This window comes from Heterodontus francisci, chromosome 41, assembly GCF_036365525.1.
Source record: "Heterodontus francisci isolate sHetFra1 chromosome 41, sHetFra1.hap1, whole genome shotgun sequence".
In the NCBI taxonomy this organism is placed as follows: Eukaryota; Metazoa; Chordata; class Chondrichthyes; order Heterodontiformes; family Heterodontidae; genus Heterodontus; species Heterodontus francisci.
This window is the reverse complement of record NC_090411.1, coordinates 2,603,533-2,627,409: the sequence shown is the minus strand read 5'-3', so window position 1 is coordinate 2,627,409 and position 23,877 is coordinate 2,603,533.

Below are 23,877 nucleotides of genomic sequence, written 5' to 3'. Positions count from 1 at the left end.
TGTCAGAGAGTGTCAGAGTGTGTCAGAGAGTGTCAGAGAGTGATAGAGAGTGTCAGAAAGTGATAGAGATTGATAGAGAGTGTCAGAGATTGATAGAGAGTGCTAGAGAGTGTCAGAGTGTGATAGACAGTGATAGTGAGTGTCAGAGAGTGATTAAGAGTGATAGGGATTTTCAGAGAGTGTCATTGAGTGTCAGAGAGGGTCAGAGAGTTTCAGAGAGTGATAGAGAGTGTCAGAGAGTGATAGAGAGTGTCAGAGAGTGATAGAGAGTGATAGTGAGTGTCTGAGAGTGCCACAGAGTGTCAGAGAGTGATAGAGAGTGATAGGGAGTTTCTGAGAGTGTCAGAGAGTGTCAGAGCGTGATAGAGAGTGACACAGAGTGATAGAGAGAGTCTGAGAGTGTCAGAGAGTGTCAGAGAGTGATAGAGAGTGTCAGCGAGTGATAGAGAGTGTCTGAGAGTGTGAGAGAGAGTCTGAGAGTGTCTGAGAGTGTGAGAGAGTGTCAGAGTGTGTCAGAGAGAGCCAGAGAGTGATTGAGAGTGTCTGAGAGTGTCAGAGGGTGTCTGAGAGTGTCAGAGAGTGTCAGAGAGTGTCAGAGAGTGATAGAGAGTGATACAGAGTGATAGAGAGTGTCTGAGAGTGTCAGAGAGTGTCAGAGCGTTTCAGAGTGTGTCACAGAATGTCTGAGAGTGTTAGAGAGTGTCAGAGAGTGATAAAGAGTGATAGAGCGTGAAAGAGTGTGTCAGAGTGTGTCAGAGAGTGTCAGAGTGTGATAGAGAGTGATAGAGAGCGTCAGAGAGTGTCATAGAGTGATAAGGAGTGATAGAGAGTGTCTGAGAGTGTCAGAGTGTGTCAGAGAGTGTCAGAGAGCGATAGAGAGTGATAGAGATTGTCATAGAGTGTCATTGAGTGATAGAGAGTGTCAGAGAGTGATTAAGATTGTCAGAGAGTGATAGAGAGTGTCTGAGAGTGTCAGAGAGTGTCAGAGTGTGTCAGAGAGTGTCAGAGAGTGATAGAGAGTGATAGAGAGTGTCAGAGAGTGGCATTGAGTGACAGAGAGGGTCAGAGAGTTTCCGAGAGTGATAGAGATTGTCAGAGAGTGATAGAGAGTGTCAGAAAGTGATAGAGAGTGATAGAGAGTGTCAGAGAGCGATAGAGAGTGATAGACTGTGTCATAGAGTGTCATTGAGCGATAGAGAGTGTCAGAGAGTGATCGAGAGAGTCACAGAGTGATAGAGAGTGTCAGTGATTGATAGAGAGTGTCAGAGAGTGATTAAGAGTGTCAGTGAGTGTCAGAGAGTGATAGAGAGTGTCTGAGAGTGTCTGAGAGTGTCAGAGAGTGTCTGAGAGTGTCTGAGTGTGTCAGAGAGTGTCTAAGAGTGTCAGAGGGTGTCAGAGAGTGTCAGAGAGTGATTGAGAGTGTCAGAGAGTGATAGAGAGTGTTAGAGAGTGTCTGAGAGTGTCTGAGAGTGTCTGAGAGTGTCAGAGAGTGTCAGAGAGCGATAGAGAATGATAGAGAGTGTCTGAGAGCGGTATTGAGTGGTAGAGAGTGACAGAGAGTGTCTGCGAGTGTCAGAGAGTGTCAGAGAGTGATAAAGAGTGATAAAGAGTGATAGCGAGTGTCTGAGAGTGTCAGAAAGTGTCAGAGAGTGATAGAGAGTGACAGAGAGAGTCAGAGAGTGTCAGAGAGCGATAGAGAATGATAGAGAGTGTCTGAGAGCGGCATTGAGTGGTAGAGAGTGACAGAGAGTGTCTGCGAGTGTCAGAGAGTGTCAGAGAGTGATAAAGAGTGATAAAGAGTGATAGAGAGTGTCTGAGAGTGTCAGAAAGTGTCAGAGAGTGACAGAGAGAGTCAGAGAGTGGCATTGAGTGATGGCGAGTGACAGAGAGTGTCTGAGAGTGTCAGAGAGTGCCAGAGAGTGTCAGAGAGTGATAGAGAGTGTCAGAGAGTGATTAAGATTGTCAGAGAGTGATAGAGAGTGTCTGAGAGTGTCAGAGAGTGTCAGAGTGTGTCAGAGAGTGTCAGAGAGTGATAGAGAGTGATAGAGAGTGTCAGAGAGTGGCATTGAGTGACAGAGAGGGTCAGAGAGTTTCCGAGAGTGATAGAGATTGTCAGAGAGTGATAGAGAGTGTCAGAAAGTGATAGAGAGTGATAGAGAGTGTCAGAGAGTGATAGGGAGTGATAGAGAGTGTCAGAGAGAGTCAGAGAGTGTCAGACAGTGATAGAGAGTGTCTGAGAGTGTCAGAGAGTGTCAGAGAGTGTCTGAGAGTGTCATAGAGAGTCTGAGAGTGTCTGAGAGTGTGAGAGAGTGTCAGAGAGTGTCAGAGAGTGTCAGAGAGTGATAGAGAGTTTCTGAGAGTGTCTGAGAGTGTTGGAGAGGGTCAGAGGGTGTCAGAGTGTGTCAGAGAGTAATAGAGAGTGATAGAGAGTGTCAGAGAGTGTCATAGAGTGATAGAGAGTGTCAAAGAGTGTCAGAGAGAGATAGAAAGTGATTGAATGTGTCTGAGAGTGTCAGAGAGTGCCAGAGAGTGATAATGAGTGATAGAGAGTGTCTGAGAGTGTCAGTGAGTGTCAGAGTGTGTCAGAGAGTGTCAGAGAGTGTCATTGAGTGATAGAGTGTCAGAGAGTGTCACTGAGTGATTGAGATTGTCAAAGAGTTTCAGAGAGTGTCAGAGAGTGTCAGAGAGTGCCAGAGAGTGATAAAGAGTGATAGAGAGTGTCTGAGAGTGTCAGTGAGTGTCAGAGTGTGTCAGAGAGTGTCAGAGAGTGTCATTGAGTGATAGAGTGTCAGAGAGTGTCACTGAGTGATTGAGAGTGTCAAAGAGTTTCAGAGAGTGATAGAGAGTGTCAGAGAGTGATAGAGAGTGTCAGAAAGTGATAGAGAGTGATAGAGAGTGTCAGAGAGTGATTGAGATCGTCTGAGAGTGTCAGAGAGTGTCAGAGAGTGATAGAGAGTGATAGGGAGTGTCAGAGAGTGTCAGAGAGTGATAGAGAGTGATAGAGAGTGTCAGAGAGTGTCATTGAGTGATATTGAGTGTCAGACAGTTTCAGAGAGTGATAGAGAGTGTCAGAGAGTGATAGAGAGTGTCAGAAAGTGATAGAGAGTGATATAGAGTGTCAGAGAGTGATAGAGAGTGTCTGAGACTGTCAGAGAGCGTCAGAGTGTGTCAGAGTGTGTCAGATTGTGTCAGAGAGCGATAGAGATTGATAGAGAGTGTTTGAGAGTGTCAGAGAGTGTCTGAGAGTGTCAGAGAGTGTCAGAGAGTGATAGAGAGTTTCTGAGAGTGTCAGAGAGAATCTGAGAGTGTCAGAGAGTGTCAGAGAGTGATAGAGAGTGTCAGAGAGTGATAGCGAGTGTCTGAGCGTGTCAGAGAGAGTCTGAGAGTGTCAGAGAGTGTCAGAGAGTGATAGAGAGTGTCTGAGAGTGTCAGAGTGAGTCTGAGAGTGTCTGAGAGTGTGAGAGAGTGTCAGAGTGTGTCAGAGAGAGCCAGAGAGTGATTGAGAGTGTCTGAGAGTGTCAGAGGGTGTCTGAGAGTGTCAGAGAGTGTCAGAGAGTGTCAGAGAGTGATAGAGAGTGATACAGAGGGATAGAGAGTGTCTGAGAGTGTCTGAGAGTGATAGAGATTGATACAGAGTGATAGAGAGTGTCTGAGAGTGTCAGAGAGCATCTGAGAGTGCCAGAGAGTGTCAGAGAGTGATAGAGAGTGTCAGAGAGTGATAGAGAGTGTCTGAGAGTGTCAGAGAGAGTCTGAGAGTCTCAGAGAGTGTCAGAGAGTGATAGAGAGTGTCTGAGAGTGTCAGAGAGTGTCTGAGAGTGTCAGAGAGTGTCAGAGAGTGATAGAGAGTGTCAGAGAGTGATAGAGAGTGATAGAGAGTGTCTGAGAGTGTGAGAGAGTGTCAGAGTTGTCAGAGAGTGTCAGAGAGTGTCAGAGAGTGTCAGAGAGTGATAGAGAGTGATAGAGAGTGATAGAGAGTGTCAGAGAGTGATAGAGAGTGATAGAGAGTGTCAGAGTGAGTCTGAGAGTGTCTGAGAGTGTGAGAGAGTGTCAGAGTGTGTCAGAGAGAGCCAGAGAGTGATTGAGAGTGTCTGAGAGTGTCAGAGGGTGTCTGAGAGTGTCAGAGAGTGTCAGAGAGTGTCAGAGAGAGATAGAGAGTGATACAGAGTGATAGAGAGTGTCTGAGAGTGTCTGAGAGTGATACAGAGTGATAGAGAGTGTCTGAGAGTGTCAGAGAGCATCTGAGAGTGTCAGAGAGTGTCAGAGAGTGATAGAGAGTGTCAGAGAGTGATAGAGAGTGTCTGAGAGTGTCAGAGAGAGTCTGAGAGTGTCAGAGAGTGTCAGAGAGTGATTGAGAGTGTGTGAGATTGAAAGAGAGCATCTGAGAGTGTCAGAGAGTGATAGAGAGTGTCAAAGAGTGATAGAGAGTGTCTGAGAGTGTCAGAGAGAGTCTGAGAGTGTCTGAGAGTGTGAGAGATTGTCAAAGTGTGTCAGAGAGAGCCAGAGAGTGGTTGAGAGTGTCTGAGAGTGTCAGAGGGTGTCTGAGAATGTCAGAGAGTGGCAGAGAGAGTCAGAGAGTGATAGAGAGTGATACAGAGTGATAGAGGGAGTCTGAGAGTGTTTGAGAGTGTCAGAGAGTGATAGAGAGTGTCAGCGAGTGATAGAGAGTGTCTGAGAGTGTGAGAGAGAGTCTGAGAGTGTCTGAGAGTGTGAGAGAGTGTCAGAGTGTGTCAGAGAGAGCCAGAGAGTGATTGAGAGTGTCTGAGAGTGTCAGAGGGTGTCTGAGAGTGTCAGAGAGTGTCAGAGAGTGTCAGAGAGTGATACAGAGTGATACAGAGTGATAGAGAGTGTCTGAGAGTGTCTGAGAGGGATAGAGAGTGATACAGAGTGATAGAGAGTGTCTGAGAGTGTCAGAGAGAATCTTAGAGTGTCAGAGAGTGATAGAGAGTGTCAGAGAGTGGCATTGAGTGAGAGAGAGTGTCAGAGAGTTTCCGAGAGTGATAGAGATTGTTTGAGAGGGATAGAGAGTGTCAGAAAGTGATAGAGAGTGTCAGAGAGTGATAGAGAGTGATAGTGAATGTCTGAGAGTGCCACAGAGTGTCAGAGAGTGATAGAGAGTGATAGGGAGTTTCTGAGAGTGTCAGAGAGTGTCAGAGCGTGATAGAGAGTGACACAGAGTGATAGAGAGAGTCTGAGAGTGTCAGAGTGTGTCAGAGAGTGATAGAGAGTGTCAGCGAGTGATAGAGAGTGTCTGAGAGTGTGAGAGAGAGTCTGAGAGTGTCTGAGAGTGTGAGAGAGTGTCAGAGTGTGTCAGAGAGAGCCAGAGAGTGATTGAGAGTGTCTGAGAGTGTCAGAGGGTGTCTCAGAGTGTCAGAGAGTGTCAGAGAGTGTCAGAGAGTGATAGAGAGTGATACAGAGTGATAGAGAGTGTCTGAGAGTATCTGAGAGTGATAGAGAGTGATACAGAGTGATAGAGAGTGTCTGAGAGTGTCAGAGAGAATCTGAGAGTGTCAGAGAGTGTCAGAGAGTGATAGAGAGTGTCAGAGAGTGGCATTGAGTGAGAGAGAGTGTCAGAGAGTTTCCGAGAGTGATAGAGATTGTCAGAGAGTGATAGAGAGTGTCAGAAAGTGATAGAGATTGATAGAGAGTGATAGAGAGTGTCAGAGAGGGTCAGAGAGTGATAGTGAGTGTCTGAGAGTGCCACCGAGTGTCAGAGAGTGATAGAGAGTGATAGGGAGTTTCTGAGAGTGTCAGAGAGTGTCAGAGCGTGATAGAGAGTGATACAGAGTGATAGAGAGAGTCTGAGAGTGTCAGAGAGTGTCAGCGAGTGATAGAGAGTGTCTGAGAGTGTGAGAGAGAGTCTGAGAGTGTCTGAGAGTGTGAGAGAGTGTCAGAGTGTGTCAGAGAGAGCCAGAGAGTGATTGAGAGTGTCTGAGAGTGTCAGAGAGTGTCAGAGAGTGATAGAGAGTGATACAGAGTGATAGAGAGTGTCTGAGAGTGTCTGAGAGTGATAGAGAGTGATACAGAGTGATAGAGAGTGTCTGAGAGTGTCAGAGATAATCTTAGAGTGTCAGAGAGTGTCAGAGAGTGATAGAGAGTGTCAGAGAGTGGCATTGAGTGAGAGAGAGTGTCACAGAGTTTCCGAGAGTGATAGAGATTGTCAGAGAGTGATAGAGAGTGTCAGAAAGTGATAGAGATTGATAGAGAGTGTCAGAGATTGATAGAGAGTGCTAGAGAGTGTCAGAGTGTGATAGAGAGTGATAGTGAGTGTCAGAGAGTGATTAAGAGTGATAGGGACTTTCAGAGAGTGTCATTGAGTGTCAGAGAGGGTCAGAGAGTTTCAGAGAGTGATAGAGAGTGTCAGAGATTGATAGAGAGTGATAGAGAGTGTCAGAGAGTGATAGAGAGTGATAGTGAGTGTCAGAGAGTGATTAAGAGTGATAGGGATTTTCAGAGAGTGTCATTCAGTGTCAGAGAGGGTCAGAGAGTTTCAGAAAGTTATAGAGAGTGTCAGAGATTGATAGAGAGTGATAGAGAGTGTCAGAGACTGATAGAGAGTGATAGAGAGTGTCTGAGAGTGTCAGAGAGAATCTGAGAGAGTCAGAGAGTGTCAGAGAGTGATAGAGAGTGTCAGAGAGTGATAGAGAGTGATAGAGAGTGTCTGAGAGTGTCAGAGAGAGTCTGAGAGTGTCCGAGAGTGTGAGAGAGTGTCAAAGTGTGTCAGAGAGAGCCAGAGAGTGGTTGAGAGTGTCTGAGAGTGTCAGAGGGTGTCTGAGAATGTCAGAGAGTGTCAGATAGTGTCAGAGAGTGATAGAGAGTGATACAGAGTGATAGAGAGTCTGAGAGTGTCAGAGAGTGTCAGAGAGTGATAGAGAGTGTCAGCGAGTGATAGAAAGTGTCTGAGAGTGTCAGAGAGTGTCAGAGAGAGTCTGAGAGTGTCTGAGAGTGTGAGAGAGTGTCAGAGTGTGTCAGAGAGAGCCAGAGAGTGATTGAGACGTCTGAGAGTGTCAGAGGGTGTCTGAGAGTGTCAGAGAGTTTCAGAGAGTGTCAGAGAGTGATAGAGAGTGATACAGAATGATAGAGAGTGTCTGAGAGTGTCTGAGAGTGATAGAGAGTGATACAGAGTGATAGAGAGTGTCTGAGAGTGTCAGAGGATGTCTGAGAGTGTCAGAGAGTGTAAGAGAGTGTCAGAGAGTGATAGAGAGTGATACAGTTTGATAGAGAGTGTCTGAGAGTGTCTGAGAGTGATAGAGAGTGATAGAGAGTGTCTGAGAGTGTCAGAGAGCATCTGAGAGTGTCAGAGAGTGTCAGAGAGTGATAGAGAGTGATAGAGAGTGTCAGAGAGTGATAGAGAGTGTCTGAGAGTGTCAAAGAGAGTCTGAGAGTGTCAAAGAGAGTCTGAGAGTGTCAGAGAGTGTCAGAGAGTGATTGGGAGTGTCTGAGAGTGAAAGAGAGAACTGAGAGTGTCAGAGAGTGTCAGAGAGTGATAGAGAGTGTCAGAGAGTGATAGAGAGTGTCTGAGAGTGTCAGAGAGAGTCTGAGAGTGTCTGAGAGTGTGAGAGAGTGTCAAAGTGTGTCAGAGAGAGCCAGAGAGTGGTTGAGAGTGTCTGAGAGTGTCAGAGGGTGTCTGAGAATGTCAGAGAGTGTCAGAGAGTGTCAGAGAGTGATAGAGAGTGATACAGAGTGATAGAGAGAGTCTGAGAGTGTCAGAGAGTGTCAGAGAGTGATAGAGAGTGTCAGCGAGTGATAGAGAGTGTCTGAGAGTGTCAGAGAGAGTCTGAGAGTGTCTGAGAGTGTGAGAGAGTGTCAGAGTGTGTCAGAGAGAGCCAGAGAGTGATTGAGAGTGTCTGAGAGTGTCAGAGGGTGTCTGAGAGTGTCAGAGAGTGTCAGAGAGTGTCAGAGAGTGATAGAGAGTGATACAGAGTGATAGAGAGTGTCTGAGAGTGTCTGAGAGTGATAGAGAGTGGTACAGAGTGATAGAGAGTGTCTGAGAGTGTCAGAGAGAATCTGAGAGTGTCAGAGAGTGTCAGAGAGTGATAGAGAGTGTCAGAGAGTGGCATTGAGTGAGAGAGAGTGTCAGAGAGTTTCCGAGAGTGATAGAAATTGTCAGAGAGTGATAGAGAGTGTCAGAGTGTGATAGAGAGTGATAGTGAGTGTCAGAGAGTGATTAAGAGTGATAGGGATTTTCAGAGAGTGTCATTGAGTGTCAGAGAGGGTCAGAGAGATTCAGAGAGTGATAGAGAGTGTCAGAGATTGATAGAGAGTGATAGAGTGTCAGAGAGTGATAGAGAGTGATAGTGAGTGTCTGAGAGTGCCACAGAGTGTCAGAGAGTGTCTGAGAGTGTCTGAGAGTGTGAGAGAGTGTCAGAGTTGTCAGAGAGAGCCAGAGAGTGATTGAGAGTGTCTGAGAGTGTCAGAGAGTGTCAGAGAGTGATAGAGAGTGATACAGAGTGATAGAGAGTGTCTGAGAGTGTCAGAGAGTGTCAATGAGTGATAGAGAGTGTCTGAGAGTGTCAGAGAGTGTCAGAGAGTGTCAGAGAGTGATAGAGAGTGTCTGAGAGTGTCTGAGAGTGTCAGAGTGTGACAGAGAGTGATAGAGAGTGTCTGAGAGTGTCTGAGAGTGTCAGAGTGTGTCAGAGAGTGATAGAGAGTGTCTGAGAGTGTCCGAGAGTGTCAGAGAGTGTCAGAGGGTGTCAGAGTGTGTCAGAGAGTAATAGAGAGTGATAGAGAGTGTCAGAGAGTGTCATAGAGTGATAGAGAGTGATAGAGAGTGTCAGAGAGTGATAGAGATCGTCTGAGAGTGTCAGAGAGTGTCAGAGAGTGATAGAGAGTGATAGGGAGTGTCAGAGAGTGTCATTGAGTGTCAGAGTGTGTCAGAGAGTTTCAGAGAGTGATAGAGAGTGTCAGAGAGTGATAGAGAGTGTCAGATAGTGATAGAGAGTGATAGTGAGTGTCTGAGAGTGTCTGAGAGTGTCAGAGATTGTCAGAGTGTGTCAGAGAGTGATAGAGAGTGTCTGAGACTGTCAGAGAGTGTCAGAGAGTGATAGATAGTGATATAGAGTGTCAGTGAGTGATAGAGAGTGTCAGAGAGTGGCATTGAGTGAGAGAGAGTGTCAGAGAGTTTCCGAGAGTGATAGAGATTGTCAGAGAGAGATAGAGAGTGTCAGAAAGTGATAGAGATTGATAGAGAGTGTCAGAGATTGAGAGAGAGTGATAGAGAGTGTCAGAGTGTGATAGAGAGTGATAGTGAGTGTCAGAGAGTGATTAAGAGTGATAGGAAGTTTCAGAGAGTGTCATTGAGTGTCAGAGAGTGATAGGGAGTGATAGAGAGTGTCAGAGAGTGTCAGAGAGTGATAGAGAGTGATACAGAGTGATAGAGAGTGTCTGAGAGTGTCAGAGAGTGTCAGAGAGTGATAGAGAGTGTCTGAGAGTGTCAGAGAGTGTCAGAGAGTGTCTGAGAGTGTCTGAGAGTGTGAGAGAGTGTCAGAGTTGTCAGAGAGAGCCAGAGAGTGATTGAGAGTGTGTGAGGGTGTCTGAGAGTGTCAGAGAGTGTCAGAGAGTGTCAGAGAGTTATAGAGAGTAATACAGAGTGATAGAGAGTGTCTGAGAGTGTCAGAGAGTGTCAGAGAGTGATAGAGAGTGTCTGAGAGTGTCAGAGATTGATAGAGAGTGTCTGAGAGTGTCTGAGAGTGTCAGAGAGTGTCTGAGAGTGTCAGAGGGTGTCAGAGAGTGTCAAAGAGTGTCAGAGAGAGATAGAAAGTGATTGAATGTGTCAGAGGGTGTCAGAGTGTGTCAGAGAGTAATAGAGAGTGATAGAGAGTGTCAGAGAGTGTCATAGAGTGATAGGCAGTGTCAAAGAGTGTCAGAGAGAGATAGAAAGTGATTGAATGTGTCTGAGAGTGTCACAGAGTGTCAGAGAGTGCCAGAGAGTGATAAAGAGTGATAGAGAGTGTCTGAGAGTGTCAGAGAGTGTCAGAGTGTGTCGGAGAGTGTCAGAGAGTGTCAGAGAGTGTCAGAGAGTGATAGAGAGTGATACAGAGTGATAGAGAGTCTGAGAGTGTCAGAGAGTGTCAGAGAGTGATAGAGAGTGTCAGCGAGTGATAGAGAGTGTCTGAGAGTGTCAGAGAGAGTCTGAGAGTGTCTGAGAGTGTGAGAGAGTGTCAGAGTGTGTCAGAGAGAGCCAGAGAGTGATTGAGAGTGTCTGAGAGTGTCAGAGGGTGTCTGAGAGTGTCAGAGAGTTTCAGAGAGTGTCAGAGAGTGATAGAGAGTGATACAGAGTGATAGAGAGTGTCTGAGAGTGTCTGAGAGTGATAGAGAGTGATACAGAGTGATAGAGAGTGTCTGAGAGTGTCAGAGAGAGTCTGAGAGTGTCTGAGAGTGTGAGAGAGTGTCAAAGTGTGTCAGAGAGAGCCAGAGAGTGGTTGAGAGTTTCTGAGAGTGTCAGAGGGTGTCTGAGAATGTCAGAGAGTGTCAGAGAGTGTCAGAGAGTGATAGAGAGTGATACAGAGTGATAGAGAGAGTCTGAGAGTGTCAGAGAGTGTCAGAGAGTGATAGAGAGTGTCAGCGAGTGATAGAGAGTGTCTGAGAGTGTCAGAGAGAGTCTGAGAGTGTCTGAGAGTGTGAGAGAGTGTCTGAGAGTGTCTGAGAGTGATAGAGAGTGATAGAGAGTGTCTGAGAGTGTCAGAGAGCATCTGAGAGTGTCAGAGAGTGTCAGAGAGTGATAGAGAGTGATAGAGAGTGTCAGAGAGTGATAGAGAGTGTCTGAGAGTGTCAAAGAGAGTCTGAGAGTGTCAAAGAGAGTCTGAGAGTGTCAGAGAGTGTCAGAGAGTGATAGAGAGTGTCTGAGAGTGTCAGAGAGAGTCTGAGAGTGTCTGAGAGTGTGAGAGAGTGTCAAAGTGTGTCAGAGAGAGCCAGAGAGTGGTTGAGAGTGTCTGAGAGTGTCAGAGGGTGTCTGAGAATGTCAGAGAGTGTCAGAGAGTGTCAGAGAGTGATAGAGAGTGATACAGAGTGATAGAGAGAGTCTGAGAGTGTCAGAGAGTGTCAGAGAGTGATAGAGAGTGTCAGCGAGTGATAGAGAGTGTCTGAGAGTGTCAGAGAGAGTCTGAGAGTGTCTGAGAGTGTGAGAGAGTGTCAGAGTGTGTCAGAGAGAGCCAGAGAGTGATTGAGAGTGTCTGAGAGTGTCAGAGGGTGTCTGAGAGTGTCAGAGAGTGTCAGAGAGTGATAGAGAGTGATACAGAGTGATAGAGAGTGTCTGAGAGTGTCTGAGAGTGATAGAGAGTGGTACAGAGTGATAGAGAGTGTCTGAGAGTGTCAGAGAGAATCTGAGAGTGTCAGAGAGTGTCAGAGAGTGATAGAGAGTGTCAGAGAGTGGCATTGAGTGAGAGAGAGTGTCAGAGAGTTTCCGAGAGTGATAGAGATTGTCAGAGAGTGATAGAGAGTGTCAGAAAGTGATAGAGATTGATAGAGAGTGTCAGAGATTGATAGAGAGTGATAGAGAGTGTTAGAGTGTGATAGAGAGTGATAGTGAGTGTCAGAGAGTGATTAAGAGTGATAGGGACTTTCAGAGAGTGTCATTGAGTGTCAGAGAGTGTCAGAGAGTTTCAGAGAGTGATAGAGAGTGTCAGAGATTGATAGAGAGTGATAGAGAGTGTCAGAGAGTGATAGAGAGTGATAGTGAGTGTCAGAGAGTGATTAAGAGTGATAGGGATTTTCAGAGAGTGTCATTGAGTGTCAGAGAGGGTCAGAGAGTTTCAGAAAGTTATAGAGAGTGTCAGAGATTGATAGAGAGTGATAGAGAGTGTCAGAGAGTGATAGAGAGTGATAGAGAGTGTCTGAGAGTGTCAGAGAGAATCTGAGAGTGTCAGAGAGTGTCAGAGAGTGAAAGAGAGTGTCAGAGTGTGATAGAGAGTGATAGAGAGTGTCTGAGAGTGTCAGAGAGAGTCTGAGAGTGTCAGAGAGTGTCAGAGAGTGATAGAGAGTGTCAGGGAGTAATAGAGAGTGTCTGAGAGTGTCAGAGAGAGTCTGAGAGTGTCTGAGAGTGTGAGAGAGTGTCAGAGTGTGTCAGAGAGAGCCAGAGAGTGATTGAGAGTGTCTGAGAGTGTCAGAGGATGTCTGAGAGTGTCAGAGAGTGTCAGAGAGTGATAGAGAGTGATAGAGAGTGTCTGAGAGTGTCTGAGAGTGATAGAGAGTGATACAGAGTGATAGAGAGTGTCTGAGAGTGTCAGAGAGAATCTGAGAGTGTCAGAGAGTGTCAGAGAGTGATAGAGAGTGTCAGAGAGTGGCATTGAGTGAGAGAGAGTGTCAGAGAGTTTCCGAGAGTGATAGAGATTGTCAGAGAGTGATAGAGAGTGTCAGAAAGTGATAGAGATTGATAGAGAGTGTCAGAGATTGATAGAGTGCTAGAGAGTGTCAGAGTGTGTCAGAGAGAGTCTGAGAGTGTCTGAGAGTGTGAGAGAGTGTCAGAGTGTGTCAGAGAGAGCCAGAGAGTGATTGAGAGTGTCTGAGAGTGTCAGAGGATGTCTGAGAGTGTCAGAGAGTGATAGAGAGTGATACAGAGTGATAGAGAGTGTCTGAGAGTGTCTGAGAGTGATAGAGAGTGATAGAGAGTGTCTGAGAGTGTCAGAGAGCATCTGAGAGTGTCAGAGAGTGTCAGAGAGTGTCAAAGAGAGTCTGAGAGTGTCAAAGAGAGTCTGAGAGGGTCAGAGTGTCAGAGAGTGATTGGGAGTGTCTGAGAGAGAAAGAGAGAACTGAGAGTGTCAGAGAGTGATAGAGAGTGTCAGAGAGTGATAGAGAGTGTCTGAGAGTGTCAGAGAGAGTCTGAGAGTGTCTGAGAGTGTGAGAGAGTGTCAAAGTGTGTCAGAGAGAGCCAGAGAGTGGTTGAGAGTGTCTGAGAGTGTCAGAGGGTGTCTGAGAATGTCAGAGAGTGTCAGAGAGTGTCAGAGAGTGATAGAGAGTGATACAGAGTGATAGAGAGTCTGAGAGTGTCAGAGAGTGTCAGAGAGTGATAGAGAGTGTCAGCGAGTGATAGAGAGTGTCTGAGAGTGTCAGAGAGTGTCAGAGAGAGTCTGAGAGTGTCTGAGAGTGTGAGAGAGTGTCAGAGTGTGTCAGAGAGAGCCAGAGAGTGATTGAGAGTGTCTGAGAGTGTCAGAGGGTGTCTGAGAGTGTCAGAGAGTTTCAGAGAGTGTCAGAGAGTGATAGAGAGTGATACAGAGTGATAGAGAGTGTCTGAGAGTGTCTGAGAGTGATTGAGAGTGATACAGAGTGATAGAGAGTGTCTGAGAGTGTCAGAGGATGTCTGAGAGTGTCAGAGAGTGTAAGAGAGTGTCAGAGAGTGATAGAGAGTGATACAGTTTGATAGAGAGTGTCTGAGAGTGTCTGAGAGTGATAGAGAGTGATAGAGAGTGTCTGAGAGTGTCAGAGAGCATCTGAGAGTGTCAGAGAGTGTCAGAGAGTGATAGAGAGTGATAGAGAGTGTCAGAGAGTGATAGAGAGTGTCTGAGAGTGTCAAAGAGAGTCTGAGAGTGTCAAAGAGAGCCTGAGAGTGTCAGAGAGTGTCAGAGAGTGATTGGGAGTGTCTGAGAGTGAAAGAGAGAACTGAGAGTGTCAGAGAGTGTCAGAGAGTGATAGAGAGTGTCAGAGAGTGATAGAGAGTGTCAGAGAGTGTCAGAGAGAGTCTGAGAGTGTCTGAGAGTGTGAGAGAGTGTCAAAGTGTGTCAGAGAGAGCCAGAGAGTGGTTGAGAGTGTCTGAGAGTGTCAGAGTGTGTCTGAGAATGTCAGAGAGTGACAGAGAGTGTCAGAGAGTGGTAGAGAGTGATACAGAGTGATAGAGAGAGTCTGAGAGTGTCAGAGAGTGTCAGAGAGTGATAGAGAGTGTCAGCGAGTGATAGAGAGTGTCTGAGAGTGTCAGAGAGAGTCTGAGAGTGTCTGAGAGTGTGAGAGAGTGTCAGAGTGTGTCAGAGAGAGCCAGAGAGTGATTGAGAGTGTCTGAGAGTGTCAGAGGGTGTCTGAGAGTGTCAGAGAGTGTCAGAGAGTGTCAGAGAGTGTCAGAGAGTGATAGAGAGTGATACAGAGTGATAGAGAGTGTCTGAGAGTGTCTGAGAGTGATAGAGAGTGGTACAGAGTGATAGAGAGTGTCTGAGAGTGTCAGAGAGAATCTGAGAGTGTCAGAGAGTGTCAGAGAGTGATAGAGAGTGTCAGAGAGTGGCATTGAGTGAGAGAGAGTGTCAGAGAGTTTCCGAGAGTGATAGAGATTGTCAGAGAGTGATAGAGAGTGTCAGAAAGTGATACAGATTGATAGAGAGTGTCAGAGATTGATAGAGAGTGATAGAGAGTGTCAGAGTGTGATAGAGAGTGATAGTGAGTGTCAGAGAGTGATTAAGAGTGATAGGGATTTTCAGAGAGTGTCATTGAGTGTCAGAGAGGGTCAGAGAGTTTCAGAGAGTGATAGAGAGTGTCAGTGATTGATAGAGAGTGATAGAGTGTCAGAGAGTGATAGAGAGTGATAGTGAGTGTCTGAGAGTGATTAAGAGTGATAGGGACTTTCAGAGAGTGTCATTGAGTGTCAGAGAGGGTCAGAGAGTTTCAGAGAGTGCTAGAGAGTGTCAGAGATTGATAGAGAGTGATAGAGAGTGTCAGAGAGTGATAGAGAGTGATAGTGAGTGTCAGAGAGTGATTAAGAGTGATAGGGATTTTCAGAGAGTGTCATTGAGTGTCAGAGAGGGTCAGAGAGTTTCAGAAAGTTATAGAGAGTGTCAGAGATTGATAGAGAGTGATAGAGAGTGTCAGAGAGTGATAGAGAGTGATAGAGAGTGTCTGAGAGTGTCAGAGAGAATCTGAGAGTGTCAGAGAGTGTCAGAGAGTGAAAGAGAGTGTCAGAGTGTGATAGAGAGTGATAGAGAGCGTCTGAGAGTGTCAGAGAGAGTCTGAGAGTGTCAGAGAGTGTCAGAGAGTGATAGAGAGTGTCAGGGAGTAATAGAGAGTGTCTGAGAGTGTCAGAGAGAGTCTGAGAGTGTCTGAGAGTGTGAGAGAGTGTCAGAGTGTGTCAGAGAGAGCCAGAGAGTGATTGAGAGTGTCTGAGAGTGTCAGAGGATGTCTGAGAGTGTCAGAGAGTGTCAGAGAGTGATAGAGAGTGATAGAGAGTGTCTGAGAGTGTCTGAGAGTGATAGAGAGTGATACAGAGTGATAGAGAGTGTCTGAGAGTGTCAGAGAGAATCTGAGAGTGTCAGAGAGTGTCAGAGAGTGATAGAGAGTGTCAGAGAGTGGCATTGAGTGAGAGAGAGTGTCAGAGAGTTTCCGAGAGTGATAGAGATTGTCAGAGAGTGATAGAGAGTGTCAGAAAGTGATAGAGATTGATAGAGAGTGTCAGAGATTGATAGAGTGCTAGAGAGTGTCAGAGTGTGTCAGAGAGAGTCTGAGAGTGTCTGAGAGTGTGAGAGAGTGTCAGAGTGTGTCAGAGAGAGCCAGAGAGTGATTGAGAGTGTCTGAGAGTGTCAGAGGATGTCTGAGAGTGTCAGAGAGTGATAGAGAGTGATACAGAGTGATAGAGAGTGTCTGAGAGTGTCTGAGAGTGATAGAGAGTGATAGAGAGTGTCTGAGAGTGTCAGAGAGCATCTGAGAGTGTCAGAGAGTGTCAGAGAGTGTCAAAGAGAGTCTGAGAGTGTCAAAGAGAGTCTGAGAGGGTCAGAGTGTCAGAGAGTGATTGGGAGTGTCTGAGAGAGAAAGAGAGAACTGAGAGTGTCAGAGAGTGATAGAGAGTGTCAGAGAGTGATAGAGAGTGTCTGAGAGTGTCAGAGAGAGTCTGAGAGTGTCTGAGAGTGTGAGAGAGTGTCAAAGTGTGTCAGAGAGAGCCAGAGAGTGGTTGAGAGTGTCTGAGAGTGTCAGAGGGTGTCTGAGAATGTCAGAGAGTGTCAGAGAGTGTCAGAGAGTGATAGAGAGTGATACAGAGTGATAGAGAGTCTGAGAGTGTCAGAGAGTGTCAGAGAGTGATAGAGAGTGTCAGCGAGTGATAGAGAGTGTCTGAGAGTGTCAGAGAGTGTCAGAGAGAGTCTGAGAGTGTCTGAGAGTGTGAGAGAGTGTCAGAGTGTGTCAGAGAGAGCCAGAGAGTGATTGAGAGTGTCTGAGAGTGTCAGAGGGTGTCTGAGAGTGTCAGAGAGTTTCAGAGAGTGTCAGAGAGTGATAGAGAGTGATACAGAGTGATAGAGAGTGTCTGAGAGTGTCTGAGAGTGATTGAGAGTGATACAGAGTGATAGAGAGTGTCTGAGAGTGTCAGAGGATGTCTGAGAGTGTCAGAGAGTGTAAGAGAGTGTCAGAGAGTGATAGAGAGTGATACAGTTTGATAGAGAGTGTCTGAGAGTGTCTGAGAGTGATAGAGAGTGATAGAGAGTGTCTGAGAGTGTCAGAGAGCATCTGAGAGTGTCAGAGAGTGTCAGAGAGTGATAGAGAGTGATAGAGAGTGTCAGAGAGTGATAGAGAGTGTCTGAGAGTGTCAAAGAGAGTCTGAGAGTGTCAAAGAGAGCCTGAGAGTGTCAGAGAGTGTCAGAGAGTGATTGGGAGTGTCTGAGAGTGAAAGAGAGAACTGAGAGTGTCAGAGAGTGTCAGAGAGTGATAGAGAGTGTCAGAGAGTGATAGAGAGTGTCAGAGAGTGTCAGAGAGAGTCTGAGAGTGTCTGAGAGTGTGAGAGAGTGTCAAAGTGTGTCAGAGAGAGCCAGAGAGTGGTTGAGAGTGTCTGAGAGTGTCAGAGTGTGTCTGAGAATGTCAGAGAGTGACAGAGAGTGTCAGAGAGTGATAGAGAGTGATACAGAGTGATAGAGAGAGTCTGAGAGTGTCAGAGAGTGTCAGAGAGTGATAGAGAGTGTCAGCGAGTGATAGAGAGTGTCTGAGAGTGTCAGAGAGAGTCTGAGAGTGTCTGAGAGTGTGAGAGAGTGTCAGAGTGTGTCAGAGAGAGCCAGAGAGTGATTGAGAGTGTCTGAGAGTGTCAGAGGGTGTCAGAGAGTGTCAGAGAGTGTCAGAGAGTGTCAGAGAGTGATAGAGAGTGATACAGAGTGATAGAGAGTGTCTGAGAGTGTCTGAGAGTGATAGAGAGTGGTACAGAGTGATAGAGAGTGTCTGAGAGTGTCAGAGAGAATCTGAGAGTGTCAGAGAGTGTCAGAGAGTGATAGAGAGTGTCAGAGAGTGGCATTGAGTGAGAGAGAGTGTCAGAGAGTTTCCGAGAGTGATAGAGATTGTCAGAGAGTGATAGAGAGTGTCAGAAAGTGATACAGATTGATAGAGAGTGTCAGAGATTGATAGAGAGTGATAGAGAGTGTCAGAGTGTGATAGAGAGTGATAGTGAGTGTCAGAGAGTGATTAAGAGTGATAGGGATTTTCAGAGAGTGTCATTGAGTGTCAGAGAGGGTCAGAGAGTTTCAGAGAGTGATAGAGAGTGTCAGAGATTGATAGAGAGTGATAGAGTGTCAGAGAGTGATAGAGAGTGATAGTGAGTGTCTGAGAGTGCCACAGAGTGTCAGAGAGTGTCTGAGAGTGTCTGAGAGTGTGAGAGAGTGTCAGAGTTGTCAGAGAGAGGCAGAGAGTGATTGAGAGTGTCTGAGAGTGTCAGAGAGTGTCAGAGAGTGATAGAGAGTGATACAGAGTGATAGAGAGTGTCTGAGAGTGTCAGAGAGTGTCAATGAGTGATAGAGAGTGTCTGAGAGTGTCAGAGAGTGTCAGAGAGTGTCAGAGAGTGATAGAGTGTGTCTGAGAGTGTCTGAGAGTGTCAGAGTGTGACAGAGAGTGATAGAGAGTGTCTGAGAGTGTCAGAGTGTGTCAGAGAGTGATAGAGAGTGTCTGAGTGTGTCCGAGAGTGTCAGAGAGTGTCAGAGGGTGTCACAGTGTGTCAGAGAGTAATAGAGAGTGATAGAGAGTGTCAGAGAGTGTCATAGAGTGATAGAGAGTGATAGAGAGTGTCAGAGAGTGATAGAGATCGTCTGAGAGTGTCAGAGAGTGTCAGAGAGTGATAGAGAGTGATAGGGAGTGTCAGAGAGTGTCATTGAGTGTCAGAGAGTGTCAGAGAGTTTCAGAGAGTGATAGAGAGTGTCAGAGAGTGATAGAGAGTGTCAGAGAGTGATAGAGAGTGATAGTGAGTGTCTGAGAGTGTCTGAGAGTGTCAGAGATTGTCAGAGTGTGTCAGAGAGTGATAGAGAGTGTCTGAGACTGTCAGAGAGTGTCAGAGAGTGATAGATAGTGATATAGAGTGTCAGAGAGTGATAGAGAGTGTCAGAGAGTGGCATTGAGTGAGAGAGAGTGTCAGAGAGTTTCCGAGAGTGATAGAGATTGTCAGAGAGAGATAGAGAGTGTCAGAAAGTGATAGAGATTGATAGAGAGTGTCAGAGATTGAGAGAGAGTGATAGAGAGTGTCAGAGTGTGATAGAGAGTGATAGTGAGTGTCAGAGAGTGATAGAGAGTGATACAGAGTGATAGAGAGTGATACAGAGTGATAGAGAGTGTCTGAGAGTGTCAGAGAGTGTCAGAGAGTGATAGAGAGTGTCTGAGAGTGTCAGAGAGTGTCTGAGAGTGTCTGAGAGTGTCTGAGAGTGTGAGAGAGTGTCAGAGTTGTCAGAGAGAGCCAGAGAGTGATTGAGAGTGTGTGAGGGTGTCTGAGAGTGTCAGAGAGTGTCAGAGAGTTATAGAGAGTGATACAGAGTGATAGAGAGTGTCTGAGAGTGTCAGAGAGTGTCAGAGAGTGATAGAGAGTGTCTGAGAGTGTCAGAGAGTGATAGAGAGTGTCTGAGAGTGTCTGAGAGTGTCAGAGAGTGTCTGAGAGTGTCAGAGAGTGTCAGAGAGTGTCAAAGAGTGTCAGAGAGAGTTAGAAAGTGATTGAATGTGTCAGAGGGTGTCAGAGTGTGTCAGAGAGTAATAGAGAGTGATAGAGAGTGTCAGAGAGTGTCATAGAGTGATAGGCAGTGTCAAAGCGTGTCAGAGAGAGATAGAAAGTGATTGAATGTGTCTGAGAGTGTCACAGAGTGTCAGAGAGTGCCAGAGAGTGATAAAGAGTGATAGAGAGTGTCTGAGAGTGTCAGAGAGTGTCAGAGTGTGTCAGAGAGTGTCAGAGAGTGTCAGAGAGTGTCAGAGAGTGATAGAGAGTGATACAGAGTGATAGAGAGTCTGAGAGTGTCAGAGAGTGTCAGAGAGTGATAGAGAGTGTCAGCGAGTGATAGAGAGTGTCTGAGAGTGTCAGAGAGAGTCTGAGAGTGTCTGAGAGTGTGAGAGAGTGTCAGAGTGTGTCAGAGAGAGCCAGAGAGTGATTGAGAGTGTCTGAGAGTGTCAGAGGGTGTCTGAGAGTGTCAGAGAGTTTCAGAGAGTGTCAGAGAGTGATAGAGAGTGATACAGAGTGATAGAGAGTGTCTGAGAGTGTCTGAGAGTGATAGAGAGTGATACAGAGTGATAGAGAGTGTCTGAGAGTGTCAGAGAGAGTCTGAGAGTGTCTGAGAGTGTGAGAGAGTGTCAAAGTGTGTCAGAGAGAGCCAGAGAGTGGTTGAGAGTGTCTGAGAGTGTCAGAGGGTGTCTGAGAATGTCAGAGAGTGTCAGAGAGTGTCAGAGAGTGATGGAGAGTGATACAGAGTGATAGAGAGAGTCTGAGAGTGTCAGAGAGTGATAGAGAGTGTCAGCGAGTGATAGAGAGTGTCTGAGAGTGTCAGAGAGAGTCTGAGAGTGTCTGAGAGTGTGAGAGAGTGTCTGAGAGTGTCTGAGAGTGATAGAGAGTGATAGAGAGTGTCTGAGAGTGTCAGAGAGCATCTGAGAGTGTCAGAGAGTGTCAGAGAGTGATAGAGAGTGATAGAGAGTGTCAGAGAGTGATAGAGAGTGTCTGAGAGTGTCAAAGAGAGTCTGAGAGTGTCAAAGAGAGTCTGAGAGTGTCAGAGAGTGTCAGAGAGTGATAGAGAGTGTCTGAGAGTGTCAGAGAGAGTCTGAGAGTGTCTGAGAGTGTGAGAGAGTGTCAAAGTGTGTCAGAGAGAGCCAGAGAGTGGTTGAGAGTGTCTGAGAGTGTCAGAGGGTGTCTGAGAATGTCAGAGAGTGTCAGAGAGTGTCAGAGAGTGATAGAGAGTGATACAGAGTGATAGAGAGAGTCTGAGAGTGTCAGAGAGTGTCAGAGAGTGATAGAGAGTGTCAGCGAGTGATAGAGAGTGTCTGAGAGTGTCAGAGAGAGTCTGAGAGTGTCTGAGAGTGTGAGAGAGTGTCAGAGTGTGTCAGAGAGAGCCAGAGAGTGATTGAGAGTGTCTGAGAGTGTCAGAGGGTGTCTGAGAGTGTCAGAGAGTGTCAGAGAGTGTCAGAGAGTGTCAGAGAGTGATAGAGAGTGATACAGAGTGATAGAGAGTGTCTGAGAGTGTCTGAGAGTGATAGAGAGTGGTACAGAGTGATAGAGAGTGTCTGAGAGTGTCAGAGAGAATCTGAGAGTGTCAGAGAGTGTCAGAGAGTGATAGAGAGTGTCAGAGAGTATCATTGAGTGAGAGAGAGTGTCAGAGAGTTTCCGAGAGTGATAGAGATTGTCAGAGAGTGATAGAGAGTGTCAGAAAGTGATACAGATTGATAGAGAGTGTCAGAGATTGATAGAGAGTGATAGAGAGTGTCAGAGTGTGATAGAGAGTGATAGTGAGTGTCAGAGAGTGATTAAGAGTGATAGGGATTTTCAGAGAGTGTCATTGAGTGTCAGAGAGGGTCAGAGAGTTTCAGAGAGTGATAGAGAGTGTCAGAGATTGATAGAGAGTGATAGAGTGTCAGAGAGTGATAGAGAGTGATAGTGAGTGTCTGAGAGTGCCACAGAGTGTCAGAGAGTGTCTGAGAGTGTCTGAGAGTGTGAGAGAGTGTCAGAGTTGTCAGAGACAGCCAGAGAGTGATTGAGAGTGTCTGAGAGTGTCAGAGAGTGTCAGAGAGTGATAGAGAGTGATACAGAGTGATAGAGAGTGTCTGAGAGTGTCAGAGAGTGTCAATGAGTGATAGAGAGTGTCTGAGAGTGTCAGAGAGTGTCAGAGAGTGTCAGAGAGTGATAGAGAGTGTCTGAGAGTGTCTGAGAGTGTCAGAGTGTGACAGAGAGTGATAGAGAGTGTCTGAGAGTGTCTGAGAGTGTCAGAGTGTGTCAGAGAGTGATAGAGAGTGTCTGAGAGTGTCCGAGAGTGTCAGAGAGTGACAGAGGGTGTCAGAGTGTGTCAGAGAGTAATAGAGAGTGATAGAGAGTGTCAGAGAGTGTCATAGAGTGATAGAGAGTGATAGAGAGTGTCAGAGAGTGATAGAGATCGTCTGAGAGTGTCAGAGAGTGTCAGAGAGTGATAGAGAGTGATAGGGAGTGTCAGAGAGTGTCATTGAGTCTCAGAGAGTGTCAGAGAGTTTCAGAGAGTGATAGAGAGTGTCAGAGAGTGATAGAGAGTGTCAGAGAGTGATAGAGAGTGATAGTGAGTGTCTGAGAGTGTCTGAGAGTGTCAGAGATTGTCAGAGTGTGTCAGAGAGTGATAGAGAGTGTCTGAGACTGTCAGAGAGTGTCAGAGAGTGATAGATAGTGATATAGAGTGTCAGAGAGTGATAGAGAGTGTCAGAGAGTGGCATTGAGTGAGAGAGAGTGTCAGAGAGAGATAGAGAGTGTCAGAAAGTGATAGAGATTGATAGAGAGTGTCAGAGATAGAGAGAGAGTGATAGAGAGTGTCAGAGTGTGATAGAGAGTGATAGTGAGTGTCAGAGAGTGATTAAGAGTGATAGGAAGTTTCAGAGAGTGTCATTGAGTGTCAGAGAGTGATAGGGAGTGATAGAGAGTGTCAGAGAGTGTCAGAGAGTGATAGAGAGTGATACAGAGTGATAGAGAGTGTCTGAGAGTGTCAGAGAGTGATAGAGAGTGTCTGAGAGTGTCAGAGAGTGTCAGAGAGTGTCTGAGAGTGTCTGAGAGTGTCTGAGAGTGTCTGAGAGTGTGAGAGAGTGTCAGAGTTGTCAGAGAGAGCCAGAGAGTGATTGAGAGTGTGTGAGGGTGTCTGAGAGTGTCAGAGAGTGTCAGAGAGTTATAGAGAGTGATACAGAGTGATAGAGAGTGTCTGAGAGTGTGAGAGAGTGTCAGAGAGTGATAGAGAGTGTCTGAGAGTGTCAGAGAGTGATAGAGAGTGTCTGAGAGTGTCTGAGAGTGTCAGAGAGTGTCTGAGAGTGTCAGAGAGTGTCAGAGAGTGTCAAAGAGTGTCAGAGAGAGATAGAAAGTGATTGAATGTGTCAGAGGGTGTCAGAGTGTGTCAGAGAGTAATAGAGAGTGATAGAGAGTGTCAGAGAGTGTCATAGAGTGATAGGCAGTGTCAAAGAGTGTCAGAGAGCGATAGAAAGTGATTGAATGTGTCTGAGATTGTCACAGAGTGTCAGAGAGTGCCAGAGAGTGATAAAGAGTGATAGAGAGTGTCTGAGAGTGTCAGAGAGTGTCAGAGTGTGTCAGAGAGTGATAGAGAGTGTCAGCGAGTGATAGAGAGTGTCTGAGAGTGTCAGAGAGAGTCTGAGAGTGTCTGAGAGTGTGAGAGAGTGTCAGAGTGTGTCAGAGAGAGCCAGAGAGTGATTGAGAGTGTCTGAGAGTGTCAGAGGGTGTCTGAGAGTGTCAGAGAGTGTCAGAGAGTGTCAGAGAGTGTCAGAGAGTGATAGAGAGTGATACAGAGTGATAGAGAGTGTCTGAGAGTGTCTGAGAGTGATAGAGAGTGGTACAGAGTGATAGAGAGTGTCTGAGAGTGTCAGAGAGAATCTGAGAGTGTCAGAGAGTGTCAGAGAGTGATAGAGAGTGTCAGAGAGTATCATTGAGTGAGAGAGAGTGTCAGAGAGTTTCCGAGAGTGATAGAGATTGTCAGAGAGTGATAGAGAGTGTCAGAAAGTGATACAGATTGATAGAGAGTGTCAGAGATTGATAGAGAGTGATAGAGAGTGTCAGAGTGTGATAGAGAGTGATAGTGAGTGTCAGAGAGTGATTAAGAGTGATAGGGATTTTCAGAGAGTGTCATTGAGTGTCAGAGAGGGTCAGAGAGTTTCAGAGAGTGATAGAGAGTGTCAGAGATTGATAGAGAGTGATAGAGTGTCAGAGAGTGATAGAGAGTGATAGTGAGTGTCTGAGAGTGCCACAGAGTGTCAGAGAGTGTCTGAGAGTGTCTGAGAGTGTGAGAGAGTGTCAGAGTTGTCAGAGACAGCCAGAGAGTGATTGAGAGTGTCTGAGAGTGTCAGAGAGTGTCAGAGAGTGATAGAGAGTGATACAGAGTGATAGAGAGTGTCTGAGAGTGTCAGAGAGTGTCAATGAGTGATAGAGAGTGTCTGAGAGTGTCAGAGAGTGTCAGAGAGTGTCAGAGAGTGATAGAGAGTGTCTGAGAGTGTCTGAGAGTGTCAGAGTGTGACAGAGAGTGATAGAGAGTGTCTGAGAGTGTCTGAGAGTGTCAGAGTGTGTCAGAGAGTGATAGAGAGTGTCTGAGAGTGTCCGAGAGTGTCAGAGAGTGACAGAGGGTGTCAGAGTGTGTCAGAGAGTAATAGAGAGTGATAGAGAGTGTCAGAGAGTGTCATAGAGTGATAGAGAGTGATAGAGAGTGTCAGAGAGTGATAGAGATCGTCTGAGAGTGTCAGAGAGTGTCAGAGAGTGATAGAGAGTGATAGGGAGTGTCAGAGAGTGTCATTGAGTCTCAGAGAGTGTCAGAGAGTTTCAGAGAGTGATAGAGAGTGTCAGAGAGTGATAGAGAGTGTCAGAGAGTGATAGAGAGTGATAGTGAGTGTCTGAGAGTGTCTGAGAGTGTCAGAGATTGTCAGAGTGTGTCAGAGAGTGATAGAGAGTGTCTGAGACTGTCAGAGAGTGTCAGAGAGTGATAGATAGTGATATAGAGTGTCAGAGAGTGATAGAGAGTGTCAGAGAGTGGCATTGAGTGA